This window comes from Mesoplodon mirus (genome assembly GCF_964341445.2).
Source record: "Mesoplodon mirus genome assembly, chromosome: 9".
In the NCBI taxonomy this organism is placed as follows: Eukaryota; Metazoa; Chordata; class Mammalia; order Artiodactyla; family Ziphiidae; genus Mesoplodon; species Mesoplodon mirus.
Genome location: NC_138985.1, coordinates 21305347 through 21319208, shown reverse-complemented (window position 1 = coordinate 21319208; position 13862 = coordinate 21305347). Strand labels below are relative to the sequence as shown.

Sequence of the window (13862 nt, the reverse complement as noted above, 5' to 3'; positions counted from 1 at the left end):
TCTTATGGTAATCCTATTTTTAGTTTTCTGAGGAATCTCCACAGTGTTTTCCATAGTGGCTGCACCAACTTACAATCCCACCAACAGTGTAGGAGGGTTCCCTTTTCTCCACACCCTCTCCAGCATTTGTTATTTGTAGACATTTTAATGATGGCCATTCTGACTGGCGTGAGGCGGTACCTCATTGTAGTTATGATTTTCATTTCTCTAATAATTAGTGATGTTGAACATCTTTTCATGTGCCTACTGGACATATGTATGTCTTCTTTGGAGAAATGTCTATTAAGGTCTTCTGCCCATTTTTTGGTTGGGTTGTTCTTTTGTTGTTGAGTTGTATGAGCTGTTTGTATATTTTGGAGATTAAGCTCTTGTCTGTTGCATCATTTGCAAATATTTCCTCCCATTCCGAAGGTTGTCTGTTCATTTCTTTTATGATTTCCTTTGCTATGCAAAAGCTTGTAAGTTTGATTAGGGCCCATTTGTTTATTTTTGCATTTATTTCTATCTACTTAATTCTAGAATGGCTTATCTGGTTAATGTGGAATGGGCTTTTATATTTCTTGCTGGCTGCTAACTGAGAGAATACCAACCTTCAGCTACAGGTTAGATCATCTTTAGATGTAATGTAATCTGAAAACCAAGTCTTTAATCACCTTGAAATAAGATAAACTCTTGACTGTCATGTGTATTATTCCAACTGCTAACATGCTGTTGGTTTCACCATTTGGACCTATGCAAAAACCACTGCCTGCAAGATAGCAGAGTGACATGAAGTATGGGGAGTGCCAAGGGAACCAGCACCAATGATAAAAAGTGAGAACTGCCTGTACCTCATCTTCCCCACTTATCTGTGATTTGAACCAGGCCTTAGGCAAAACACTGAAGCCCACAAAGGGAGCTAGGGGAGATGTAAAACAATCTTGGCAAAGAGTCCTTGATATGAAGGGCCTCATCCCCTAAAAAGCACGTGCCACAAATGTATTTTAAAAAGAAAAAGGCTGGGCTTCCCTGGTGACGCAGTGGTTGAGAGTCCGCCTGCCGATGCAGGGGACACAGGTTCGTGCCCCGGTGCGGGAGGATCCCACATGCCGCTGAGCAGCTGGGCCCGTGAGCCATGGCCACTGAGCCTGCGTGTCCGGAGCCTGTGCTCCGCAATGGGAGAGGCCACAACAGTGAGAGGCCCGCGTACCGCAAAAAAAAAAAAAAAAAAAGGCTGTGTATGTAATGTTAGAATGATGATGTCAAGAGCAAATGACCTAAATGGTCCTGCTCTGTTTCATTATTATTCACTGAGCCAAAACTATCCACAAAAACCAAAGACATAACGGTCCTAAGCATTGAGAAGACATGAGACCGAGAGGTCAAGGACATTTCAAGGCCTCCAAGGTTCACCATGGTCTGGATCCCACACTCTCCTATCAGTTTTAGGGACCTTATGTTTTTTATTATTTCTATTCTCTCCAGAATCTTTAACTTCTGCATCCTTCTCTCTCTTCTGTCCATTTTCTCGCACTAAAAATAAAAAATAAAAGCAGGAAAAGAAAAAGAAAAGAAAAGAAAAAGGAAGAGAAGAAAGGAAAAATAAACTATTTTAAATTCACTACCCTTTTTGGAGATTCCCCTTCACCACTAAACTCAACGAGGAGATCATTTACATTTGCGGACATCGTTTCCTTACCTCCCACCAATTTCTCAACATATTTCCATCTGGATTCTTCTCTTACCAAAATATGAAACTAGCTTAATAAAGATCACTAACACTAATACTTTTCTTGTCACCAGATCCGGTCTATAGTTTGGTCCTCATCTTCATTCCATAGCCACACTGATGACCATCCCCTTCTTTAAACAGTCTTATCCTTTGGCTTCCATGATACCATGCCCTTCCAGTTTTCCTCCTTCATTTGTGGCTGCTACTTCTTCAGCCTCTTTTTTGGTTCATCCTCTTTTACGCTGCCTGTAAGTTCCTCAAGGTTCAGTTGGAGGCTCTCTAGTCTACCTCCTTAGGCAATTTCAAACACACCCACAGCTTAAATACCATATATCTTTTTTTTTTTTTACAACTTTATTGGAGTATAATTGCTTCACAATGCTGTATTAGTTTCTGATTGATAACAAAGTGAATCAGTTATACATATACATCTGTTCCCATATCCCTTCCCTCTTGCGTCTCCCTCCCTCCCACCCTCCCTATCCCACCCCTCCAGGCGGTCACAAAGCACCGAGCTGATCTCCCTGTGCTATGCAGCTGCTTCCCACTAGCTATCTACCTTACGTTTGGTAGTGTATATATGTTCATGTCTCTCTCTCACTTTGTCACAGCTTACCCTTCCCCCTCCCCATATCCTCAAGTCCATTCTCAAGTGTGCATCTATCTTGGACCTTTCCTTTAAGCTCGGGACCAAGATAGCTATTTGAAATATTTGTTGGCATGTCTCAGAGGCACTTCTCCCTCAAACACCCCAAATTTAACATATGGAAGTCTGGTTCAAGATGGTGATGTAAGAAGATACTGAACTCACCTCTTGCCATTGACACACTGAATCTACAGCTATATGTGAAACAGTTTCCTCTGGAGGCGGGGTGGGGGGAACTGGCAGAGCAACTCCTTCACGTTGGGCAAACAAGGGAAATCACATTGAAGTGGGTAGGAGAGGCTGAGACACAATCTCACCATAAACCCCACCTCCTGTGGGATTAGTGACCCACAATCGGAAGGGAACTCAAAACACAGAGCTTCTCCCTGAGAAGTGAAGGGTTTAAACCCCACATCAGGCACCCTAACTTTTAAGACCAGCACCTGAGATACGAGGCCGCAAAACATCTAGCTTTGAAGATCAATGGGGCTCATGCCCACAAGACACTTGAGACTCTGGTGAACTGCAATACAGCTCCTACTGGGCTCCCACACAGACTCACCCATCCCAGGGCCCAGTGCAGAAGCAGCCCTGTGAAAAGCGCCCAGACTTTATGTGAAAAAAGCTTATTTGCTAATTTTAAAGTGTCGGTCTGAGGAACAGGACCTGCTGCAATACTCTCTGGGGATGGAAGCTTGTGGGCGCCATCTTCCTGCTCTCCCTCTGCCTTGCTAAACCTGGTAGGAACCATCTTCTTTTTTTTTTATTCCTTTTCTTTTCTTTTCTTTTCTATTTTTTCTTTTCTTTGCTTCTTTTCTTTTTCCTTTCTTTTTTTCTCAGGTGCCGTCGTTGCACTCACCCTCTGCTTCACTTCAGCCAGTGGGAGCCATCTTCCTGCTTTCCCTCTGCCACACTCCACAGCCCTAGTATCTCCCAGAGGGGAGCTTCTACAAACATCTGGTGCCCTGGTCTTTACATCTGGTGAGCCAGTTTTGTGTCTGCCACCTAGGTACACGCCTTGACAACCTGGCTGTAGAGGCTGGGGTTGGGGCTTTCTTTGCTCATCCTAGAGCTTTGGCCTTAGGGGCAGGCTTAAGGTTTAGCACGCATCTAGGGGCTACAGAGCTGCCCTCAGGGAACATAGGCTGGGGTACATCAAATTTGTGCTCTCCCTCTGTCTAACTACAGCTCACCAGTATCTCCCAGAAGGAGCTTATACACTTGTCTAGAGCCCCAATTTTCGTGACTGCTGCCCAGGGGACACCTCCAGATCACCTGGCTCTGATGACCAGTGGGGATTGTGCTGACAGTCCCATAAGACTACATATATGTGCATTCTATAAAAGCTGCTTGAGTGTCTGGCTTCCAATAACCTGAATCTAGGTACTGACTGAGATCATCCCCTTTGGGACACCAACTGGTCTTGGCCCACCCTCAACTACTGAGACTTATTGAAAATAAAATAGGCTGCTTAAACAATCACAAAAGTTTGAAAGACAACCAAGAACTAGGGCAGGATTGAAGGATAACGTTCATCTCCTACACAAGGCCAGCTCTTCAAGACTGGGAGAGGTGGCTGCTCCACCCAATGCATAGACACCAACATAGAGGGTCATGCAAAATGAAGAAACAGAGGAAAATGTTCCAAATGAAAGAACAAGATAAAACCTCAGAAAATAGACCTTAATGAAATGAAGATAAATAATTTGCCTGATAAAGAGTTCAAGTAATGATCCTAAAGAAGCTTGCTGAACTCATGAGAAGAATGGATGAACACAGTAAGAACTTCAACAAACAGAAAATAAAATATCAAACAGAAGTCACAGAGCTAAAGAAACACAATAACTGAATTCAAAAAAATACTAGAGGCATTCAACAGCAGACTACATGAAGTGAAGAAAGGGTCAGTGAACCCGAAGACAGGGCAGAGGACCTCACCCAGTCAGAGCAGCAGAAAGATAAAAGAATGAAGCAAAGTGAAAATAGCTTAAGGGACTTATGGGACAACAGCAAGTGGACTAAAATTCACATTACAGGAGTCCCAGAAGGAAAAGAGAGAGAGAAGGGGGAGAAAAACATTACGAAGAAATAACAACTGAAAACTTCCCTTACCTGGGGAAGGAAATAGACACCCAGATCCAAGAAAGCCCAGAGAGTTCCAAATTGAACACATGATATATCCCCACAACTTAGTTCATCTATGATCGTGTTTTTTATTTTAGTAAATGTCACCAAAATCCATTCAACTGAGCAAGCCAGAGGCTTGGGAATTGTCCTTGCCACCCACCACTTAGTCATCCCCTATATTCAAATTATCACGAAGAGTTGTTCATGTTACCTTCTGAATATCCCTTGTTTCGTTTTGTTTTGTTTTTTTGTCTGTGCAGCTTGCGAGATCTTAGTTCCCCAACCAAGAATCAAACTCGTGCCCCCTACAATGGAAGTGCAGAGTCCTAACTACTGGACTGTTAGGGAAATCCCCTGAATATCCCTTGAATCAATCAAATTCCTTTAATCTCTCTTACCACCATAGTCCAATCTACCCCCAACTCTCACCTGGACCACTATAACAGCCTCTTAACTGGTCACCTCATATCCTCCATCCAATTTTCTATTCTATTGGCAAACTGATTGTTTAATTTAACCTAAATATGATCATGTCATATTTAAAAGATTGCAGTTGCTTAAAAGATTCCAGTTGCTCTAAAGGTTAAGACCAAAATTCTCACATATATAATGTGACCCCTGCCCCTCATTTCCACTCTCATTTTTCATTACTTTCCCTCAAGGAGTGACTATCAGACCTCTGGTCACTTTGGCCTTCTTCCAGTTCCCAGAATGTACCATCCTCAGTCCTGCCTCAAGGTAGTTACATAGTGTTCTTTCTCCCCAACTTGACCTAGTTAATTCCTACTCCTGAAGATTTCAATTCAAATACCACTTTCTCAGGGAAGCATGCTCAGAACTACCAGCCTGGGTCAGAACCATCTTTTAGACATTATTATGGCCTCTTGTCTTTTTTCTTTCACATCACTTACCCTGGTTCAATATTCAAGTCAATATTTGATCAGTCTCTGTCTCCCCAACCAAACTATAAACTCCATGAAATCAGAAACAGCATCAGTTTTTCCATCACCATTGTAGCCCCAGCACCTAGCACAGCAGTTGGCACAAAGTAGAGGCTGAATAAGTCAGTAATGGTGTTTTACTGTGCAAGGCAGGCAATAAGAGGTAAAGAAAGACATTAATTCTATGCCTCATATAATAAATGTAAAAGGACTCAGAGGAGGAAAAAATCAATGTGAATAAAATTTCCAGTGACATATTTATGAACCTTTTAGGAACCAGACCAAAAGGTAGTTGGGAAAGGATTGATAACTCCATGCCATGTCCTCTGCAGTGCTGTCAGCTTTAACCTGAAAAGATAAACCTCCCAATAATAGATTCTATAAGAAAATTTTTAAAAATGGAACAAGAGAAGAATAGCAGTTTATATTAAAATGCTGTAGTTTCAACTGAATTGCCATTAGAGTTCTCTGTAAAAATAGATCTACACCCCTCCTATACTACCCAAATACCTAGAAAAAATATATTTAAAAAATAATGAATCACAAAATAAAAAGCATGTATGATCAAATTGACAGAGAGAGTACAAGGTAGAAAAGCATGGTCCATATCACGCACAAGAGAAGATTATTCCAGATATACAAACAATTTTAGAGATGCTCTAAGCCAGGGGAATAATTGCAGTTAAGGGCCACATAGTAAATGTTTTAGGGCAGGGTGGGGAATAGAGTGAGGCTGGAGAAGTGGTAAGTGAGCAAAATTTAAGACGCTCATGCTCAGGGTCAAGCAAGTGCAAGGTCAGTCTTAAAAAGGAACACCTCCTTAATATTGCACCCAAAGCACCTCTCTTTCCACACCTTAGTCCCAGCCCTGATTTTAGGTTTTGTGAGTCATGCAGTCTGTAACAATTTCTCAACTCTGCCATTGCAGGGTGAAAGCAGCCATGGATATGTGAATAAGTGAACATGGCTGTGTTGCTATAAAACTTTATTGATAAGAACAAGTGACAGGGTGAGTTTGGCCTGAGGGCCATAGTTTGCTGACCCCTGCCCCAAGCTCAGGAGCCACAAATACAAGGAACACAATTGGGCAAGAATAAAAAAGACCACAGGAGACCCTCCCTTTCAGGGTGGTTTTCCCTACTCCATGCTGAGCAGTGGGCAGCAGTAGCATTTCCCAAGTCCTGCAGAATTTGTGACATGTTCCAAAATGTCTTTTTTGTTTTCTCTCACATTTGAATGTGGTCACATTTGGCTGACTATAGAGTTTTGGTGTAAAAATAATTTCCCCTCAGAACTAGAGACACTGTTGTCTTTCGGTATCTTGTATTGATGATGGAAAATTCATTGATATTCTGCCTCATATTTTTTTTGTCAGTAACCTCTCTTTTTTCCTCTGGGAACTTTTAGGATTTTCTCTTGATCTTCAGAGGGAAGAGAAAAATCCGCAAGAAAGAATAGTGAATGGGAAACATAAAAAAAAAAAAAAAGTCAGGACAGGATCCAATACTATGAATGAATTAATAACTTCCTTTATCAACAAACAGAAAAAAACTATTTTTTAAAAAAATCCAGTCATATGCTTTTCAGAAGAGCCATATCTAAAACAAAATGACCCCAAACAATTGAAATAAAGTTTTCCAAAAAAGTTATCCAGGGTAAATACTAGTAAGAAGGAAGTAAGTATGGTGATGTTAATTTCACATGCAGTAAATTTCAAGATGAAAAATTTTGTATTTGGAAAAAGAGGAATATTTTATATTGATGAAAAGAACAAGCTACAAAAACAGCACAGTCAAAACTTTTACCTGACGTAACTTGGAAAATATAAAATAAAAATATTAATACAAAAAGAATTTGACAAATGCCCAAATCCAGTGGGAAACTCATATATATCAGAAATTGATAGATCAAGTAACAGAACTTAAGAAAGAACGAAAAGAATTTGAATAATATAATTAACAAACTTGATCAAAAATATATTTTAACTCCCCTCAAAAAAAAGAGAGCATGCACACTGTTTTCAAACACCAATGAAATAACTACAAAAATTGAACATAAACCCAAAGACAAATATCTCCAATTCCAAGAAATTCTTAAAAGCAGAAATCATAATCTTGATTCTCTGATATCAATGAAAAAAAGTTAGAAGTTAAAAAGATGACAAAAATGCTTACAATGTTTCTGAAAAACTCTTAAAGAGGAAATTAAAACTAATATTAGAAACTGCTTCTAAATAAACTAAAAATGAGAAAAAAAGTTATCGAAAACTTAAGTAATATACCCAAAGTAATACTTAGGGGATAATGTATCAACTTAAATAATATATTAAAAATCAAGAACAATTAAAAATAAATTAACTCAAGACACTAGAAAAAGAAAAACAGAATAACTCAAAGAAAATAAAAGCAATTAATAAAGAACTAATATAAAACTTATTAAATAGACAGTACAACTTGTTCACTAAGATTACAAGTTATTTCCTTGAAAGAGCAATGAAATAGATCTTTGGCAAGTGTGATGATGACAAGAGAGAAACACCAAATAAACCACATAAGGAAGGGAGACAGCTGTAGAGATGGAGGAGATTTGTTTTAACTTCTGGAGGTTATTGAAGACCAATATCTCTATGAAGTGAATGATCTTATTGGAAAATATACATAACAAAACTTTTAAAGGGAGACAGAGAGAGAAACTACATAGATGAAAAAAAACAAAGTTAGAAGGTGTCTAAAAATTTTATGCAAAAAGAAATGCTCTGGGGAAAGGTGACAGTGGCAGCATAGTTTTAAATCTCCACAAATCCCTCCCAAGAAACAGAGCAACTAGGATAGAGGTGAAATCTGCAGGAGGAGTAGAAATTAACTAGGTAAACTTGGGAAGAAGAATAATTTATGCAAATGCCCTGAGACAGGACAGATCGTGGCATATATTGGAAATTGAAAGAAAGCCAAAATGCCCTGTGTGATCCCCATCTCTTGAATATGGGTGCAAACTGGGCTTGCTTCCACCTAATAGAACATGGCAAAGGTAACAAAGATGGGCCTGATTACATGTGCCTGATTTCATTCCATAAAATTGCAACCCATTTTTTTTTTTTTATCTTTATTTTTGGCTGTGTTGGGTCTTCGTTGCTTTGCATGGGCTTTCTCTAGTTGCAGCTTAAGGAGCTAATTCGGTTCTCAAAACAAATTGTTTTCCCCAAAAGAATTGTATGATTTGTATGACAAGTATACCCTATAATTGTAAAATAACTTGTTAAATTTCTGTTGTTTGACCTAATTTCACCAATTGTTTACTTAACAACTGATTATGCGGAATCTACGTGGAAAAAAGATGCTCATTGAATAACTCACATGCAAAAAAAATTGTGTAAAGAATTTCTCTATGTGAATAAATAATTCTGATTTTTAAAATTGTCCTAACTGGGAAAAAAGGAAACTGAAATCCTCGGTTCAACAGTCAGTCCAGGAAAATGGACAGCTGCCAACAGCCACATGTGCTTGAAAGTAGATCCTTCCTCACTCGAGACTCCTGTGAGACTGAAACCCTGACCAGTTCCTTGATTACAGTATCATGAGACCACAAAGCTGAGTACCTGGCTAAGCCATGTCCAGACTTCTAACCCACAAAAACTGTGAGCTAATAGACACGTGTTGTTTTCATCTGCTCACTTGTGGTAATATCATTATGCAATACATAAATAAGTCATGACCAGAAGGCTAATCATCACTCTCATGAGGGAGAGGACTGTGGAAGTGATGGTGTGTGACTGCCAAGGCTAGGTCTTAAAAGGCAATGCAGCTTTTCATCTCACTCACTAAAATACTCTCTCTGGAAGCCTTCAGCCACCATGTAGGCAGTCTTGTTGCCTTAAGGTTGACACATTGAGAGTTTTCCAACCTAGTGCATGTAGAGGGACCACATGAAAAGGTCCTGAGATACAGAAAAGGGAGAAAGCCCAGCCATCCTCAGTTGTGCCAGCCCTCCACTGATCCAGCTCCAGCCTCCATCTGAGACCCTAAACCAAGAGCATCAGCTAAGTCCTTCCTGAATTCCTGACCCACAGAAACTGAGAGAAAGGACATTTTTTTAAAGCTCGAGTGATTTTTTTTTTATATACAGCAATGGGATAACTAGAAGAGATAATAATAACAAAACGTATTGGTCTAAGTTGGAGAATACTAGAAAATCAACTCATTATTTTGAATATTAGTTAATAAAAAAGGCAGAATCAAGCATTTATTCTGCTTTTCTTGTATGAACTATATATCCAGATACCCAAATAGTTTATGATGGGCAGTTTCCCTCTACAGACGTATTTCTGCTAAGAGCTGAAAAAGAGTGATCGAATGAGTTAATAAAATGAATGACCCCCAACTGAATTAATAGATGTAAACATTAAGCTTCCACGGCTGTCAATATCACAAAAGGAGTGAACACAAGACATACGTGCCTCCTGATGGAAGAACATACCACCTATGACGTAATCTTGCCAAGAGACTAAATAAAACATTTAAGGATCAAGTCTCTAGATTTAAAGGAACTACCAATTGACAGGAAATACAGAGTCTAGAGGAAGACGGGAACCTACATCACAGGGATGCATTCAGCAAAAGCCAGACCTGTGGTGTCCAGTACTTTTGTTATGAGTCACATGTGACACTTTGAGCAACTGAGTCCAAATTAAGAAGTGACATAAATGTGAAATACAACACTGGATTTGTGTCCCAAAAAATGTAAAACATTTCAATAATTTTTATATTGATTACATGTTGAAATGATAACATTTTGGACATACTAGATTAAATAAAATATATTATTTAAATATATTTTACCTGTCCCTTTCTACATTTCTTATTGTGGATACTGGAAAATTTAAAGTTACACATGTGGCTCTCATTTTATTTCTATTGGATAAAACTAATTCAGACCACAGGAAACTATATGGCAACCTAATTTCCTCAACAAGTAAGTTGAAAAGATAAAAACTATAAAAGAAAAACAAGATTAAAACAGACTTTAAAAATATATCAGACAGGGTTTCCCTGGTAGTGCAGTGGTTAAGAATCCACCTGCCAATGCAGGGGACATAGGTTCGAGCCCTGGTCCGGGAAGATCCCACATGCTGCGGAGCAACTAAACCCCCATGCCACAACTACTGAGCCCGTGCACCTAGAGCCCATGCTCCACAACAAGAGAAGCCACCACAGTGAGAAAGCCGCATGCCTCAGCAAGCAGTAGCCCCCGCTTACCGCAACTACAGAAAGCCCACATGCAACACTGAAGACACAACACAGCCACAAATAAAATAAATTTTAAAAAATATATATCGACAATTCCAATACATGGACCTTATTTGTTTTTTTAATGTTTGTTTTTTTTAATTTTTAATTTTATATTGGAATATAGTTGATTAACAATGTTGTGTTAGTTTCAGGTATATAGCAAAGTGATTCAGTTATACATATACATGTACTCTTTTTCAAATTCTTTCCCCATTTAAGTTATTACAGAATATTGAGCAGAGTTCCCTGTGCTATAAAGTAGGTCCTTGTTGGTTATCTATTTTAAATATAGCAGTGTGTATATGTCAATCCCAAACTCCCAATTTATCCCTCCCCATCTCCTTTCCCCTTTGGTAACCATAAATTTGTTTTCTAAGTCTGTGAGTCTGCTTCTGTTTTGTAAATATGTTCACTTGTACCATTTTTTTTAGATTCCTCATATATGCGATATCATGTGATATGTATCTTTCTCCTACTGACTGACTTCACTTAGTATGATAATCTCCAGGTCCATCAATGTTGCTGCAAATTATTTCATTCCTTTTAATGGCTGAGTAATATTCCATTGTATATATATACCACATCTTCTTTACCCATTCATCTGTCAGTGGGCATTTAGGTTGCTTCCATGTCTTGACTATTGTAAACAGCGCTGCAGTGAACATAGGGGTATGTGTATCCTTTCGAACAATGGTTTTCTCTGGATATGTGCCCAGGAGTGGGATTGCTGGATCATATGGTAGCTCTATTTTTAGTTTTTTAAGGAACATTCATACTGTTCTCCATAGTGGTTGTACCAATTTACACTCCCACTAACAGTGTAGGAGGGTTCCCTTTTCTCAACACCCTCTCCCACATTTATTGTTTGTAGACATTTTCTTGATGGCCATTCTGACTGGTGTGAGGTGATATCTCATTGTAGTTTTGATTTGCACTTCTCTAATAATTAGCAATGTTGAGCATCTTTCCATGTGCCTTTTGGCCATCTTATGTCTTTTTTGGAGAAATGTCTATTTAGGTCTTCTGCCCACTTTTTGATTGGGTTGTTTGTTTTTTTGATATTGAGCTGCATGAGCTGTTTGTAGATTTTGGAGATTAATCCCTTGTCAGTCACCTCATTTGCATATATTTTCTCCCATTCTATGGGTTGTCTTCTCATTTTGTTTTTACTTTCCTTTGCTGTGCAAAAGCTTTTGAGTTTAATTAGGTCCCATTTGCTTATTCTTGTTTTTATTTCCATTACTCTAGGAGACAGATCAAAAAAGATATTGCTGTTATTTATGTCAAAGAGTGTTCTTCCTATGTTTTCCTCTAAGAGTTTTATAGTATTAGGTCTTACAGTTAGGTCTTTAATCAATTTTGAGTTTATTTTTGTGTATGGTGTTAGAGAATGTTCTAATTTTATTCTTTTACATGTCACTGTCCAGTTTTCCCAGCACCATTTATTGAAGAGACTGTCTTTCCTCCATTGTATAGTCTTGCCTCCTTTGTCGTAGATTAATTGACCATAGGTGCATGTGTTTATTTCTGGGCTTTCTATCCTGCTCCATTGATCTATATTTCTGTTTTTGTGCCAGTACTATGCTGTTTTGATGATTGTAGTTTTTTAGTATAAATGTGGACCTTATTTGTGATTCAAACAGACAAATTGTAAAATGTCATTTAGGAGACAATTGGAAATTTGAATACTGATTTGATTATAATAAGGAATATATTCAAATAGTCAAGGAATTATTGTTATTCAAAGAATAATATTCCTTGGAATATTCAGGGAATGTATTCAAGGAATTGATATATTTTGTTTGATAAATGTACTGTGGTATGTTTTCATAAAGAGTTTTTAATCTCTTAGCAATCCATATTGGAATATTTACACATGAAATCATGTAGCATCTAGAATTTGCTTTGAAATAATATTTAAAATTCAAGCATACCTCATTTTTTTGCCCTTTGCTTTACTGCACTTCACAAAACCTTTTACAAATCAAAGGTTCATGACAACCCTGTGTTGTCAAGTGATAATTAGCATTTTTTAGCAATTAAGTTTTTTTAAATTAAAGTACATACATTTTTTTTTAGATATAATGCTAGTGCATACTTGAGAAACTACTGTGTAGTGTAAACATAACTGTTATATGTATTGGAAAACCAAAATATTCATGTGACTTGCTTTATTGCAGTTTTTGCTTTATTGCAGTGGTCTGGAATGAAACCTACAGTATCCCTGAGGTATGCCCATACTAGATTTAACAATTGACTGTCAGTTGACAATTGTTAAGCTGGGTGATGGGAGCATCAAGTTGCATTATGTCATCCTCTCTATTTTTGTATATGTTTGAATTTCTCAATAATATAAAAGTTATTTTAAAAGAAACAAACAATGCAAATGCACAAGGCCAAGTCCTTTCACAGAAGAATTCTAACAAGAAATTGTTATGTTGTATGAATTTTCCAGAACATTGGAAAAGATGCAAAGCTTCTGAATTCATTCTTGGAGATTAGTATACCTCTAATATTAGAAGCAGACAAGGGGGGCTTCCCTGGTGGCACAGTGGTTGAGAGTCCACCTGCTGAGGCAGGGGACACGGGTTCGTGCCCCGGACCAGGAAGATCCCACATGCCACGGAGTGGCTAGGCCCGTGAGCCATGGCTGGGGAGCCTGCGCGTCTGGAGCCTGTTCCCCACAACAGGTGAGGCCACAACAGTGAGAGGCCAGCGTACCACAAAAAAAAAAAAAAAAAAAAAAAAAAAAAAGCAGACAAGGATATAGTATTAAAAAAGAAAAGAAAACTCTAGGCTAATATCATTCCTGAACATACCTGTGAAAGTCCCACGTATAAGAGTAACAAATTGAATATGGAAATATATTAAAGAATAATCCAACATGAGCAAGGTAAGGTTTATTCTAGGTAAACAAGGTCAGTCCACTATTGGGTAATCACTCTGTGTAATTTACGGCACTGAAAGATTAAAGGAGAAAATAGTATTTTAGAAAAGTCAATGCTCATTCATGTTTAAAAAACAGATTTATCTCGATAGCAATCTAGAACATAAAAATCAACTTACACTTTTTACCCTAGTTACTTCTGAATTCTATAAATGTTCTAGATAACTTATGTGTTCAATGCTTGTTTAATTTTAAAAAGTTTAAG

At 38.2% G+C, this 13862-nt stretch overlaps 1 long non-coding RNA gene across 1 annotated transcript in view; it reads left to right on the top strand.

Moving 5' to 3' along the window:
- LOC309810126 overlaps nt 1–13862 on the top strand; it is a 250433-nt gene that overhangs the window by 227207 nt on the left and 9364 nt on the right. The gene's annotated exons all lie outside the window — the stretch shown is intronic.